The 13,084-nt window shown below is 33.1% G+C and overlaps 1 long non-coding RNA gene across 13 annotated transcripts; it reads left to right on the top strand.

The window, feature by feature from the left end:
* The first annotated feature begins 1,938 nt into the window (after positions 1-1,938).
* LOC114287884 (uncharacterized) lies at positions 1,939-12,092 on the top strand. Of its 13 annotated transcripts, XR_014347343.1 has the most exons (14): positions 1,958-2,031; positions 2,156-2,340; positions 3,250-3,391; positions 4,074-4,169; positions 4,363-4,431; positions 4,588-4,701; positions 5,189-5,275; positions 5,837-5,965; positions 6,619-6,695; positions 9,189-9,240; positions 9,327-9,673; positions 9,745-9,906; positions 11,243-11,546; positions 11,649-12,092. It is a non-coding gene; the product is annotated as an uncharacterized LOC114287884 (long non-coding RNA). The 13 variants fall into 13 exon arrangements; XR_014347346.1 differs by lacking the exon at positions 2,156-2,340 and having other exon boundaries at positions 1,952-2,031; positions 4,599-4,701; XR_014347344.1 differs by lacking the exon at positions 2,156-2,340 and having other exon boundaries at positions 1,952-2,031.
* Positions 12,093-13,084: the final 992 nt, after the last annotated feature.

Below are 13,084 nucleotides of genomic sequence, written 5' to 3'. Positions count from 1 at the left end.
TAGGTTCCTTAATTTTAATTCTTATATTATGTTGGTTCATTAGAATAAAATAATCATTCCTATCATAATATTTATTCTCACATTTGGTTTAATAAAAAATATATTACAAATAAATCATCATTGAACAGTCATTTTATAGAGAGTCTAAAGAATAACTACTTCATTTCATTCAGTTTGGGTGAATCAAACATTATATTATAAAATTAGTAGTTTATAAATAATACTTTATTGAATCAAAATTTCTCTTTTAGGCAATAAAAATATTTTTGTTTCAAGTGTCAATCAAACGCCAAAAAATAAAAACAAAAACATTTTTTCTGTGTAATTTATAAATACAGAAATAGGCCAATGTTACCAAAGTCTTGTAATTTGTTGAATCAGTCTTTGTTTAATGTTTCAAATGTGTAGTTTTTTTTCTTCATTACGCTTTCATCACAATCAAATAGTAAACAGAACATAGGAACTTTTTTTATTGATATCTTTTTGACTTGTAGTTCTAGAAGAGTTTACATTTTTTTATTCAAGTTTACCAATTAAACAATTTTTGTCATAAGAAATTTGCATTGTCAAACAAAGGGGGTGTTTGGAAAAGGCTTTTTTTTTTTTTTTTTTTGGGCTAAAATTCACAAAATGACAAAATAGATTAAAATAGCCAATAAGATAAAATGTCACATCAAACCTATAATTATTTCACTTTTTCTCTCACAAATATCACATCCAACTACAAAAAATCCAACTATCTTCCCAAACACAAAAATTTTAGCCTACTAAAATAGCCAAAACCTAAAATAGTCTACTAAAATAATAACTTCCCAAAAACCCACAAAGTCATATAGTTTAGTTTTTAGAAGGATAAATTATCTTTATGGTGTTTAAAGTATGCATTTTCACTACAAGAAATTGCACTTTTGGCGACTACTTTTGGCAACGATGTCAATTTTTCATAGCCAAAGCTATATTTTTGGCGACGCAGTGATCAATTTCGTTGGTAAAAGTAGACCTTTACCGACGCAATTTACAATCGTCGCTAAAAAAGCATAACATTCATTAGGCGCCAAAATTATTGGTTGGCGCCAAAATTTCAAAAGTTTTAGTCACGAGACTTATTTTTTAGCAACAGAATAAGCGTCGCTATTAGTATGCTTACTTTTGGCGACGACAAGTTGGGGTGGGTAAAGAATTAAACATTTAGCGACGATAACACTATTCATCGATAAAAATTTTGCTAGTGAAATGAGGTGATTTAGTAATTTATGTTTTTATTATAACTTTTCAAGGACTTTTAAATATTCTAGTTATTGAATTGTAAAATTAAATTGATTATCGAATTAGATCACAAAATGAACTCATCAAGCTCGAACACACTCTTAAATTTAGATGGCTAATTTGAAATAATCTAAACTTTCCCAAAGAATGTGGTTAGATTATCAATTTCAATATGTTTGGTTTTATTTTCAAAAACTTGTTTGAATTTTTTTTTTCTAAAAAACTAAAAACAAATTTGGCAAAAAAATAAAAAATACTTATTATTTTTGTATAATTTTATATTTTAGGAGGTCATAAATAATTTTTAAAATTTTTAAAATATATTTTTGACTTTTATACTTCTTAAATTAGTTTTAATTTTTTTCAAAAAAAAAAAGCTAAAAATTGTTTTTATTTTTTATTTTTTATTTTGGTGATCTTCTAAAAATTCACTACTACAAAAAATTCTTAAAGATTACACTTGAAGAAAAAAAAAAATGGCACTTTTAATAAAAATATGATTAAAAAAATCAAATTTATATTTTAGTCACAGCTAATTTAATTAAGTGTGATAGTATTTATTTTTTAAATCACTTTTTAATTAAATATGATTATATTTTTTTTAATCACATTTTTTAATTAACTTGTAATTATATTTAATTAACTTGTGATTATATATATATTTAAAATTTTATTTTTATAAAGAGCAAATTGAAGCTCCATCTCATTCTCTCAAATTGAAGCTCCATCTCATTCTCTCGCCTCTCTCTCATTCTCACGGCATAGGTATGTCTTCTATCCCTCTCCCTCTCTCTCTCTCTCTCTCTCTCTCACCCTCATTCTCATATCGTTTTCGGCACAAACCCTTTTTTTTATTTTTTTATTTTTGGGTGCGCAAACTGCTCCTCAGATCTCCATTCATGGCGATTGCCATTCAAATTACGCGAATGATGAAAGATCTCACCTATTTCTCGGCAATCGGAGTTGTAGAAACACCAAAAATCTCACGATTTCAGATCTTTGTCTACCGGTGTCAAATCTTACCACCACATCTCCTCAACCAGATTATTTGGCCAGATTTGCTCAATCTTCCATGTCTGGTTCTTTATGATGTTGTTTTCGCTAAACTCTAAATTTTTTGTTTCTGTCACACTTCGGCTTTTAGAGATGGGGTTTGAAGTAGCAAGGAAACCCCATGTAACTTCTGCCCACAAGCTCTATGGCAGATAGCAATAAAATATGTTTTCAGTTAGTACACTTTCTTTATTCAGTTTTTAGTATTTCAAGTAGATGGGTTTCTTCAACTTCAAAGACTTATGAAATGGTTTATTAGGATGACTGGAAAGTAGAATTTTAATGTTCCATCTGGTTCTTCAGTCTTTCTTTGGGTTCATCAATATGACACAACGGCGCCACAAAATATAGAGAAATTTCTAAAATTAGGGTGTCTCCCAAATTGGCAGAAATTCATTTTGTTCCTTCATAGTTGAAAGGATTTTTTTTTAGAGAACAATTATTTGTCAATTAATTCCATTTCTTTTGTTTATGATGACCAAATGTATATCCTTGGGCTAGACTATTTATTCCTATGATGTTTGCTGAGAAACTCTTCACTTCAAGCTCTACTTGGGTTTTTTTTTTTTTACAATAAAATTGAGTTGTTCCGTTGACTTAAAATGCTTATGAATACACTTCATTCGAAGACACTTTCTCCTCATGCTTTGAACCTGGTGTCATTACAAAATATCTAACTCTTACCCCTGTTTCTTGATATATCAGAATTGGGTGTTATATAAATGAATGGTTCAAATAATTTTGTATGATTTCCATTTCGGACTTATATTTATACGATCATGCAAGAAAAATCATGAAAACATATATATAGTTACGTGGTTGAAATGAATTCAACGGTTATGTTATTTATGCATCAAGGTATTCAAAACTTGCTTGAAAGTTGAATCTTATGACTAATCTAACTAGTCCTTGGTGTGTAACATATATAAGAGACTGGACATAAGAGAAGCTGAGGGAGGAACCAGAATTGGTATTAATCCATCAATGCTAGATAGTTTTGCAAATTTCAATGGAAAGCAGCATATAGTGCAAATTGGGAACATGTGCTATGAAGACAATTCATTTTAGAGAGGTATAGCGTTTGAAACTTTAGGGTTTATTTATGGCAATGGTAAGGGGTGAATTATAACTAACAAGTACAAGAGATGAAGGGTTGTGTGGTTTTGGATTGTTTTCTTTTTCTTTTTTGGTAGGTTTGTTGGTTTGGAGTTTGCTTAATTAGATTCTTTTTATATTTTGGGAAAAATTGATTACTCAAGTTTTTTTTTTTTATGGGGTTGAGTTTTGCTGCTGTTAGTAAATGTGTCATTTACAGACATTCTAATTTATGTCATTATTCATTTATTTATTTATTTATTTTCAAAAATCAGGACCAAGTATTGTATAGATTTTTCCCAAATGCGGTTAATCTTAAAAACTCAGTTTGATCTGAAGAATTTCAATTTGTTTTTTTATTTTTTTCATCAAACAGGTTTTTGAAACTTCTTGAATGTATTTTGACTGTGAAATCGTTATGTACAAGATCATATGGCTAAAATTGTTTGACGATATGTTTTTTTTTTTTTGGGTGTGTGTGTGTGTGTGTTTTATTTCCGTTATTGAAGTTGCATTCATTATGTAAGTCGTTATAGCATTGTTTTTGATATGGAAGTTTAAATTGTTTTTATGTGATATTTTTTCTTTGTAATGTGTATACTTTTTGTTACCTAATTTTCAAATATTACATGGATGTTGATACATTCAATTTGTCGCAGAAACTAAAGACTCATGTTATAAGGAAGTATATCAATCCAGAATGGAATAAAGATTTAACACTTTCCATTTCAGATCTTGATCTTCCAATCAAGCTGGTATGTCGATTGCTTACTTTTTTACATCGATTAACATCCACAATAGTTTGATGGATGAAATGAAGTTGAAAGAAATAGTACTGAATTTCGACATTGAATGCTTGTTTTAATTTTTTTTTAGAAGTATTTCTGTATTAGTTTTTTCCCATTGAATGCTTGGACTTGATATCCGTGTTGTTTGTCTGCTCCTCAGGAAATTGGCGAGTATGAACTTGTTGATATATTGACTCCTTTAGAGAAGACACGATTTTGGGATGGAGTGGTAAGTCCTCTCAATCTTTTTTTTCATGTTATTCACTGGCTTTTAAATTTTATATTTGCTGTACTTCTAGTTTGTAATTGTGCTTTCTGATTAATGTGAGGAAAATCCAATTTATTAGTATTTTTTAGAATTATTTTGCCACTTTTTATGTATTAGAAAGCTGCCAGGTGGTTAGAGTGAAAGGAGATTGTCGCTGAGCTAACTAAGCTATCATCCACAAAAAGGATAGCTCCCGGTGATTTTACAGAAATCTATCGAACACTTAAGAAGGTCATTCCCCGCCCCCCACTTAAAATTCAGTCACATTTTCTATAATTTACTATGTCCCTTTGGATCATTGTGTTTGGATGCAACTGACTTATTTATTTCTTTGTGATATTCATTTTGCTCTATTTCATTTGCTGATTTTTTAGTTGATAGGGTATTAAGATGCTGTCTATTACAAACTTTTACATATTTCCTTGATGATGACCACTCTTTTTTTTTTTTTTTTTCCTGTCTAGAACTTATAAATCACATGAATGTGCTACTTTCTTTCTACATGTAAGAAATACATAGGTTGGGAAATTGAGACCTGACTTGGTGAATGCTTTATCTCCATCATTGTTGTCATTATCATTGTATCTATATTGGATTGATATTCCTTACTTACCCAAAAAAAAAAAAAAAAAAAAAAAAGATGCTCTTCTTGTTGCTTTATGATTGGTTTTACCTGTATCATCTTGGTAATACTTAGCTGCTACTTCATAATGGACAGGGTTACTTGATGCTCTTTGGTCATTTTGATGTTCAATGGTTTGGCTTTGAAGTTTGGTGGTGGCTGGAACCTTTTTCGCCATGATGTGTCAGTGAAGTGGATCATTCTATAATTTTCAATACTTTTTGTTTACATTCCCCTTTGATGTTGCTGCTACTATATCCAGTAGTTTAGTACCTGCTCCTACGGGTTGTGTAGGAGATTATACTATAATTTTTGGTTAGGTAGTTGTGGTAAGTAATAATGATACACGTCGAGGACACGTCCTATTTCTGGACACACCACAGGACATGTTTTGGGATTTATTATAATTTTGGAAAGGTGGTTTGGTAGAGTGATGTAGTAATTTGAAAACAAATAGGTGGGATATGAAAAAAGAAAAAGAAAAGAAGAGAATGATCATAAGGCTGGGCATTTCATCCTGTTCACTTCTTGTGTCTTTAATCTGACCCCTGTTTAGTTCGTACTTATTTTTCCCCTCATATATGCTTGTTCATACTTAGTTCTTGGGACGTAAAATCTGGGTGTTTTTTTCATGTTAAAGTAGTGTTATCAGTGTTTGTGTTCGTGCCCGTGCGTTTTAGTCAATGTGGTTATCTCATAAACAAATGCTTATCATTTCATTTTCATGCATTTGAATTGTTCCAGTCGAGAGAGTACACAACAACAGCAACATGTAGACCAGAACAATGCTTCCATGGAATTGATCAATAGTGTGACTGGCACTGATGAGGAGGGTCAGTCTCGGCAACGGATTCTTACATTTGCTTCCAGGAGGTAGTCATTGATTTTGAATTATGAATTATCAGCTTGTTTAGCATTACTAGGACCTTTGTTTCTTTTCAAATTTTATAATAAGATGTTGAGTTGTATGCTTCTAGAATATCACACAAAAATTATGGCAAAGAAGTAAATTATGACAAAAATACATAAGCAAAGCCTATTGAACTCTCTGTACTGTGATAAAATATTTTTTCTACTTTTCAAGTGGTTGAAGGTTCATAAAATTCTGAACTCGTCAAAAATAGTGGATCTACTGTTATTGAAGGTGGTAAGCTTTTTACTTTTAACTTTTAAAATGTAGCTGTTCAGTGTTGATCTTTGCTTCCAAACATAATCTCAAACCTTAACCTGATTGTTTTTGTTGCACTGGATGTGTTTCACAGAGCCTCATCTTCTGTTGAATTTTTTAATACGCCTTCAGTCATTGTCGTTTTCAAGATTAACGAGTGGGGGATTGTTGCCCAACTATCTTTTTGGAAAGATACATCGGCATACCATTTTCTTTCTTTTCAGCTTTTCTCTATCGCTTCTTCTTCTTCTTCTTCTCTTTATAATATGAAACCTTAATTTGGTATATTACTTGGGCTTAAGCTTTTGGGCCATGTTGGTAACTTGGTATACCCACTATGTCCAATTTGTTTGGCCAGTAGGTTGCTTGGGGTGTGACATGAAAATTCTTCAAACTGGACTTGACATGTACAGTGGCAAAAGATGCTATTTCAAGGTAGGCCTTTCATTGACTTATTTCTCATAGACACTATTTTAGTTGGTCTTGTTTATTACTTTTTTAAATGTTTGCCCACACGTAAAAGTTTCATATCTTTTTCTTTTCTCTTTCATTATATATATATATATATATTTGATAAACAGAGCTAAATATGAGAATGAGCATCAAAAGGGGATCTCAAAATAGCTTATACCTCATTCTTTACTTAATAGACTATATGAAATCTAAAATATAATGGTGTTATCTGCTTATAATAAATGAGATAATATTTTAGGTGAACCACTCATTCGCCCCACAAGGAAATTGTCAAGAAAACCACCTTGAATTGTTCTTATCAAGAATTATAGATGGATAATGAGAGAGACCAGACCCTTTTCTTTTTTCTTTGTTTCCCTCCTTACTGTTCAAAGAAGAAGTCGTTCTGTTAAGTGTATACAGACTTTCTATGAGAAGTAATATAGAAATAGTGGTTGTCTAATGAGATACTATGTATAATAAGCTCTTGCCTTGGGAAAGTCTCATATTGTGCCTCTATAACCAAAGTGAACAAAAAAGATGACAATTGATCTCCTTGACACAAGACGTCTAGAAAAAACCTGCGGTAGATCCATTAACCAACAATAAAACTCGCACTGGCATATAATTATGTTACCTTTCTCCAAAACCCATCTTCTTCATCACATATAACAAAAATTCTTAGTTTACATGATAATACGCTTTTTCAATATCCACTTTGCAAACCACCCTTGGGTTACCACAACCTCAAATCCACACTCTCATTAGCTACAAAAGCAACATTCAAAATCTGTCTACTCCTCTGACACTACCTTTAGAAGTACCTTCTTCAATGGTCTAGCTAAAACTTCAGCTAGGATCTTATATTCCTTCCAATAAGGAGATGGGCCTAACATCCTTTGTATACTCTACCCTCCTTTCTTAGGAATCAATGACACAAAAACATTGAAACTTTTCTAAGAAACACCATGCTCGAAAAATAAGGATATCATGCCCAACACAACTATGTAGGCTTATTTAATGCCTTCCTAACACTATTGGAAAAAGGCAATAGTCATACTCACACACCAACCTACCCATGAGCTTATCTCCTTTTTGAGACTTCAATGCCACAACCACTTCCTCTTCTGAAAATGTCTTTCTAACCAATCCTTATCAGTGGTCACGATGCCACCAAAGTCCAGCCCATCCTCCTGGATCTGAGTAAAGCTCCTCATAGGAATCCTCTGTACTAGTTCTAATCTTCTCAACCGTCCACACCCTAGCCCCAATAGGAATTTTGCCTAGTATGAGCATTAGCCATTCTTTAAGAAAAATGGGTATTTCCAGCACCCTCTTTAAGCCATAAAGCCTTAGCCTTCTGGTTTTATCTCGTTTTCTCCATCTTTGCAATGCTACCAAATTCTTCTTTCAAGTACTCTCTATGCCCCTTTGCGATAATGAGATTACGAACACTCTCAATCTCATTAAAGGCCTTTGTGTCCTTAAGAGCTGTTGGCTTTTGAATCCTGATTCCATTTCTTCAATTTTTCATTCAAAAGCTTTAATTTCATGTCTGAAATCAAACTAGGTCTTTCTTCAACTTGATAGCAGCTCCTCACTCACCAACCATTTGGGTAAATTACACTTACACGCCCTTGAGGATATTTATTTTTTAAGTCCTCCATCCCAAAATCCTAGGCACTATTATGTTACACTTTCAGCATAATCTGCATATATTTTATTTGGCGCTGGATTTTATCCCTTGAAAGATGAGTCTTTTGAATGTCTTGAGATGCAACACCAAAAAAATTTTATAGTAAGTTTTGGGGTTATAATTTTTTGAAGCTATTTCTCTTGTTCCTAGATTATGACCTAAGGGTTATGGACTTATGATCTTCTATGTGTGAAGGAAGTTTATTTTTTTGAGAGTGATTGCTCAAAACTGTTTCTTACTATTGTTTCAAATATAATTATGTCTCAAGCACTGAGAATCCCAGGACTTTAAAGCTTATACTAAGGAACCATGAACTAAAGCATCAATTGATGTGATGCTCCGTAATAGGAACAGTGAATGAAAATGTGAATTTAACTATTTCAATTTTGAGTGTTTGTTTGTGGCTATGCCTCCAATAGAGTATTTTCTTAAATGTATTTTTAAACTTTAATAAGAAAATGCCTCTCAGGAGATTTTAGTCGTGAAAAAGCAAGCTTTCTTAACTTCCCTTTTTCCAGAATTCTTTCATGATATCCCAACAACCAAAACGAATTAACTGATTCTGCAGCCAAGCTTTAAACTTGCCTTTATTTCAAGGTTCCTTCAACATGCATACTTAATTGAACATTGCTACATAGGCATACACTTGTAACTAAAGTTTTCTATCTGTCTTTTCACAGTTGCGATAATATTGATAAAGTAGGGTTTCTTTAAACATGTTGCTGGACATGTGCATGTATTGAAAAGGCATATGTAATGATTTTACGCTGCTAAAACAGGTATGTTAGACGAATTGTTTTTGAAGGAGGACTCATTGTAGATCCAGATCAGGTAGCAGTCTGCTTTAGTCTCTCATTTTCTGCAGTTGATAGCAATTGTTTATTTTGTTATCTTGAATAATGAACTTTTTATCTCAGGGGGAGTTTCTCTGCCCTGTGGGAACCATGGACTTGCAAATTCAGCATTGCCCGCATTACCTGGAGATTCTCAAAAGGTTTCTAGACCAGCAATGGTTTCAACTGTCAGTTGGCCATATGCTACAGGCCAATTATCCTCTGTAAACAGGGAAACTGATTTCCTTCGCTTTCGGGAAGCCTGGTCTCTTTTACATAGTGCTGCTGATGTTGCCGGGAGGAGTGAAATCCTAAAAGCTTTTCCAATGCATCGAACTGGAAGGATAAGACCAAATCCTGAATCCATGTTTCGTGTACTATCTGGAATGTATTTTCCAGGCAAACAGGATAGGATTTCAGGATCTGTAAGGGTAAGCCACTCCGTAATTATGTGGGACACTCTTAATTATGTGGGACACTCTTGAGTACTCTCTTATTTCAGGATCTACTGCTGGTCTGCTGCTGCTGCTGCTGGTCTGCTGCTGCAGAATTTTGCTAGGCTGCTGCTGTTGCTGCAATGTTGCTGTGAAGCGGGCTGCTGCTAGATGCTGGTCTGCTGCAAATTTGGGTTGTTGTTAGCCCTATGAATTCAATACATAATCGGGTAATTATTTTATTTGTGTGTGCAGTACATTGATAGGACAGTAGAGGATTGTTTCTTTAACTCTATGTTTACCTCAACTCCTAGTTGGCCAGAATGATATCTGATTGATTGTTCAACTTAAGATTTGGCTTTTTAGACTTTGTTCAGGCAAATGAGGGAATGTTGGAGAAGTGTCTTGAGGGTTTGGATTTAGTTCTTAAGGAATAAAATTACGGGTAGATTTTGATATGGTAGATTTATTGTGATGGTGGCTTGGTTTTTGGGAACTAAAATGACATTGAATGGAACAGTTACATAGATGATTTAGATGGCCCATTTCAAACGGATCATGTTGACTGAAATTGGAAACTTCAGGGATGGAATTGACAAAATTCGAACTTGACCAAAGTGACCTGAAACAACAAAAATATCATAATTATGAAAAGAGAGTGTGGCATACATAAAGCCTGGACATATTTATAAAAACTGAAATCAATGTTCTAGATGATGTTGCTCTGAGGTGCTATTTTAGGGGTGGTGTGAAGATGACAAAAACTGGAGATTCAAGGTTGAAAGGTTACATCCTAGTGCCAAAAGGCACAGATTAGATTCAAAATGTATTGGATGAATCCCAAAACCAGTAATTTAACATTTGTTAAAGAGTCTTATAGTAAAAACTGAAAAATCCATGAACTTATGCACAAACATAACGTAACATTTGGTGCCCATATAACAAAAACCACAAATGATCATAGAACATACATACTTTTCCGTCTACAAATTCGGCTGGAAAAAAATAAAACATATTCGGAAAATACCTTTTTTTTAGTGTAACAAATTAAATTAAAAAAATCCATGTAATGCTGACTAAACTCTTCAAAGTCTTGTCCCAACTACTTGGGGGTCAGCTACAAGAATCCTGTTTTGCCATTCTGCTTGTTTAAGGGGCATAATTCAGTTAAAACATGAGCATACCCTCAATAGCATTTCAAATATTTATGTTTTTTTCCCCTTTAACAGAATGAGATTGTTTTACTATTTCTCAGCCTTGTTAAACATGACCTGAAGCTTCGTTTTGTTTTGCTGCATTTGGTTTTTGTTTCACAGAAAATTTGAGAACATGTGCAAATTTTTTCTCCTGTTTTCATAACATGAATTTCTTTTACTGTTAAATCTTTTTTGCATTTTTCCAGCTGTATGGTTCTTTTTTTTTTATTATTTTTAGATTCGTCATTCATAGCTATGGACTTATGGATCATATCATATGTGAACATGCATGTCTTTCCTATTAAAAAAAAGAATGTTTTAAATACATAACCCATTATTAATTTCCTTTCAAAATTTAATTTGGTGCTAGATGTTTGTGAAAATCTGAATCAGACATGTCAGCATTCAAAGCAGCAAATCTAGCTGCTGTATTTGAAGATTTTATCCACTGGCATTCACCTAGAGATTGGGAGAATGATGACTTCGAAGAGAGTGGAGAAGTGTCTACAAATGATGCAATGGAATCGTTAAAAAACAATCGGCCTCCTCGAGGATGACTTTCAAAGAGAATGTCTGAGCATGGGAATTTGTGGCGAAAAATTTGGAATGGTGCACCTGCTTTGCCAGCTTCTGAGCAGAACCCACTTTTGGACCCTAATCGAGAAGGAGAAAAGGTAAAATTCTTTGTAAATGTGCACATCATGCGATTTTTTTTTAAAAAAATATTTGGACTACTCTAGCTTTTATGTTTCCCAACAAAATATTAGCAAATGTAGGATGTTACAACGAAGGTCTCAAGTTCATAAAACTGGTCTGCTGGTCTGCTGCTGCTGCTGCTGCTGTCGGTGTGCTGCTGCAGAATTTTGCTAGGCTGCTGCTGCTGCAATGTTGTTGTGAAGCGGGCTGCTACTAGATGCTGGTCTGCTGCAAATTTGGGTTGTTGTTAGTTTCATGTTTTCATTTTGTTATCTGCTTTTTTTACTATGGGTTCACAATTTGGATGGATTTGAGTATTTTAGTGAGTTTACCCTTTTAGGTTTTATACAACGCTTCCAAAAGCATATTTTTCAGCAGTGTTTTTTTTGCATACACATCAACTTTAGGTGATTTAATATCAATGCTATTAGTTTGTAATAGCAGTGCCTGAGGGATGCCTCTTGTAAATATGTAAATCTTATAAAAAAATATATATGATTTTCAATTTTTTTTGCCGCTACAAATTTGTCGTTGCCAAAAAGTAAAGCTTTCTCGACAAACAACTTGTCGGTAAATGTGTAGCCAAAAGTTTATTTTTGTCCACTCATATTGTGTTGTTAAAAGTGTATTTTTTGCCAATGCCAATTTGTCATTGCCAAAACTAAAGCTTTATCGACAACCAAATCGTTGGCAAATGGTAACATTTACCGATGTAAATGTGTCGCTAAAAGTTACTTTTGCCCAATCATATTGTGTTGGTAGAAGTGTATTTTTTCCCAATGTCAATTTGTCGTTGCCAAAAGTAAAGCTTTAGCGACAAACAAATCGTCGACAAATGTCAACATTTACCGACGTAAATGTGTCGCAAAAAGTTTACTTTTGCCGACGTCTATGTTGTTGGTAAAAGTATATTTTTTGCCCATGCAAATTTGTGTCGCGAAAAGTGCCACACAATCATCATATTTGAATGACTTTTACCAACGCAAGGTAAATTGCCAACGATGGATGAAGGCTTTTATCGACGACTATGTTCGTCGCTAAAGGCATTACTTTTACCAATGCAATGATAATTTCGTCGGCAAAAACTTTTGCCAACTCACTTTTGCCTACGGGTTGCCAACGTAGCTTTGTGTGTCGGCAAAACTCTTTGCCAACGAATTTTTCCTTTTAGCAACATATTTTGTTGCGTTGCGAAAAATGCAATTTCTTGTAGTGTTTGTCTTATTTTGATCCTTTAAGATTTAATTTTGTTAATTTCATTCTTAAGATTTTTAAGGATAAAAGATAATTTTAGTCTCTAATTAAATATGCATTTTGGTTGGTTACTCACCAACTTGATGTGATGCTACAGATCATTGGGCTTGTTCTATAGTGCCAACCTAGTTGGGATCATATTACTTTGCTATAATGCATGTGCATCCATCTCCTTTATTGATGTATAGTTTTATTCATTATTCATCAATAAATTGGTTTTTTGCTGATAAAAAAAAAGTAAGATAGATATTTCATGCTTTTA

Source organism: Camellia sinensis, chromosome 12 (assembly GCF_055761805.1).
Source record: "Camellia sinensis isolate YWXY chromosome 12, ASM5576180v1, whole genome shotgun sequence".
NCBI lineage: Eukaryota > Viridiplantae > Streptophyta > Magnoliopsida > Ericales > Theaceae > Camellia > Camellia sinensis.
The sequence above is the reverse complement of the archived record's forward strand: the minus strand, read 5'-3'. Positions and strand labels throughout refer to the sequence as shown.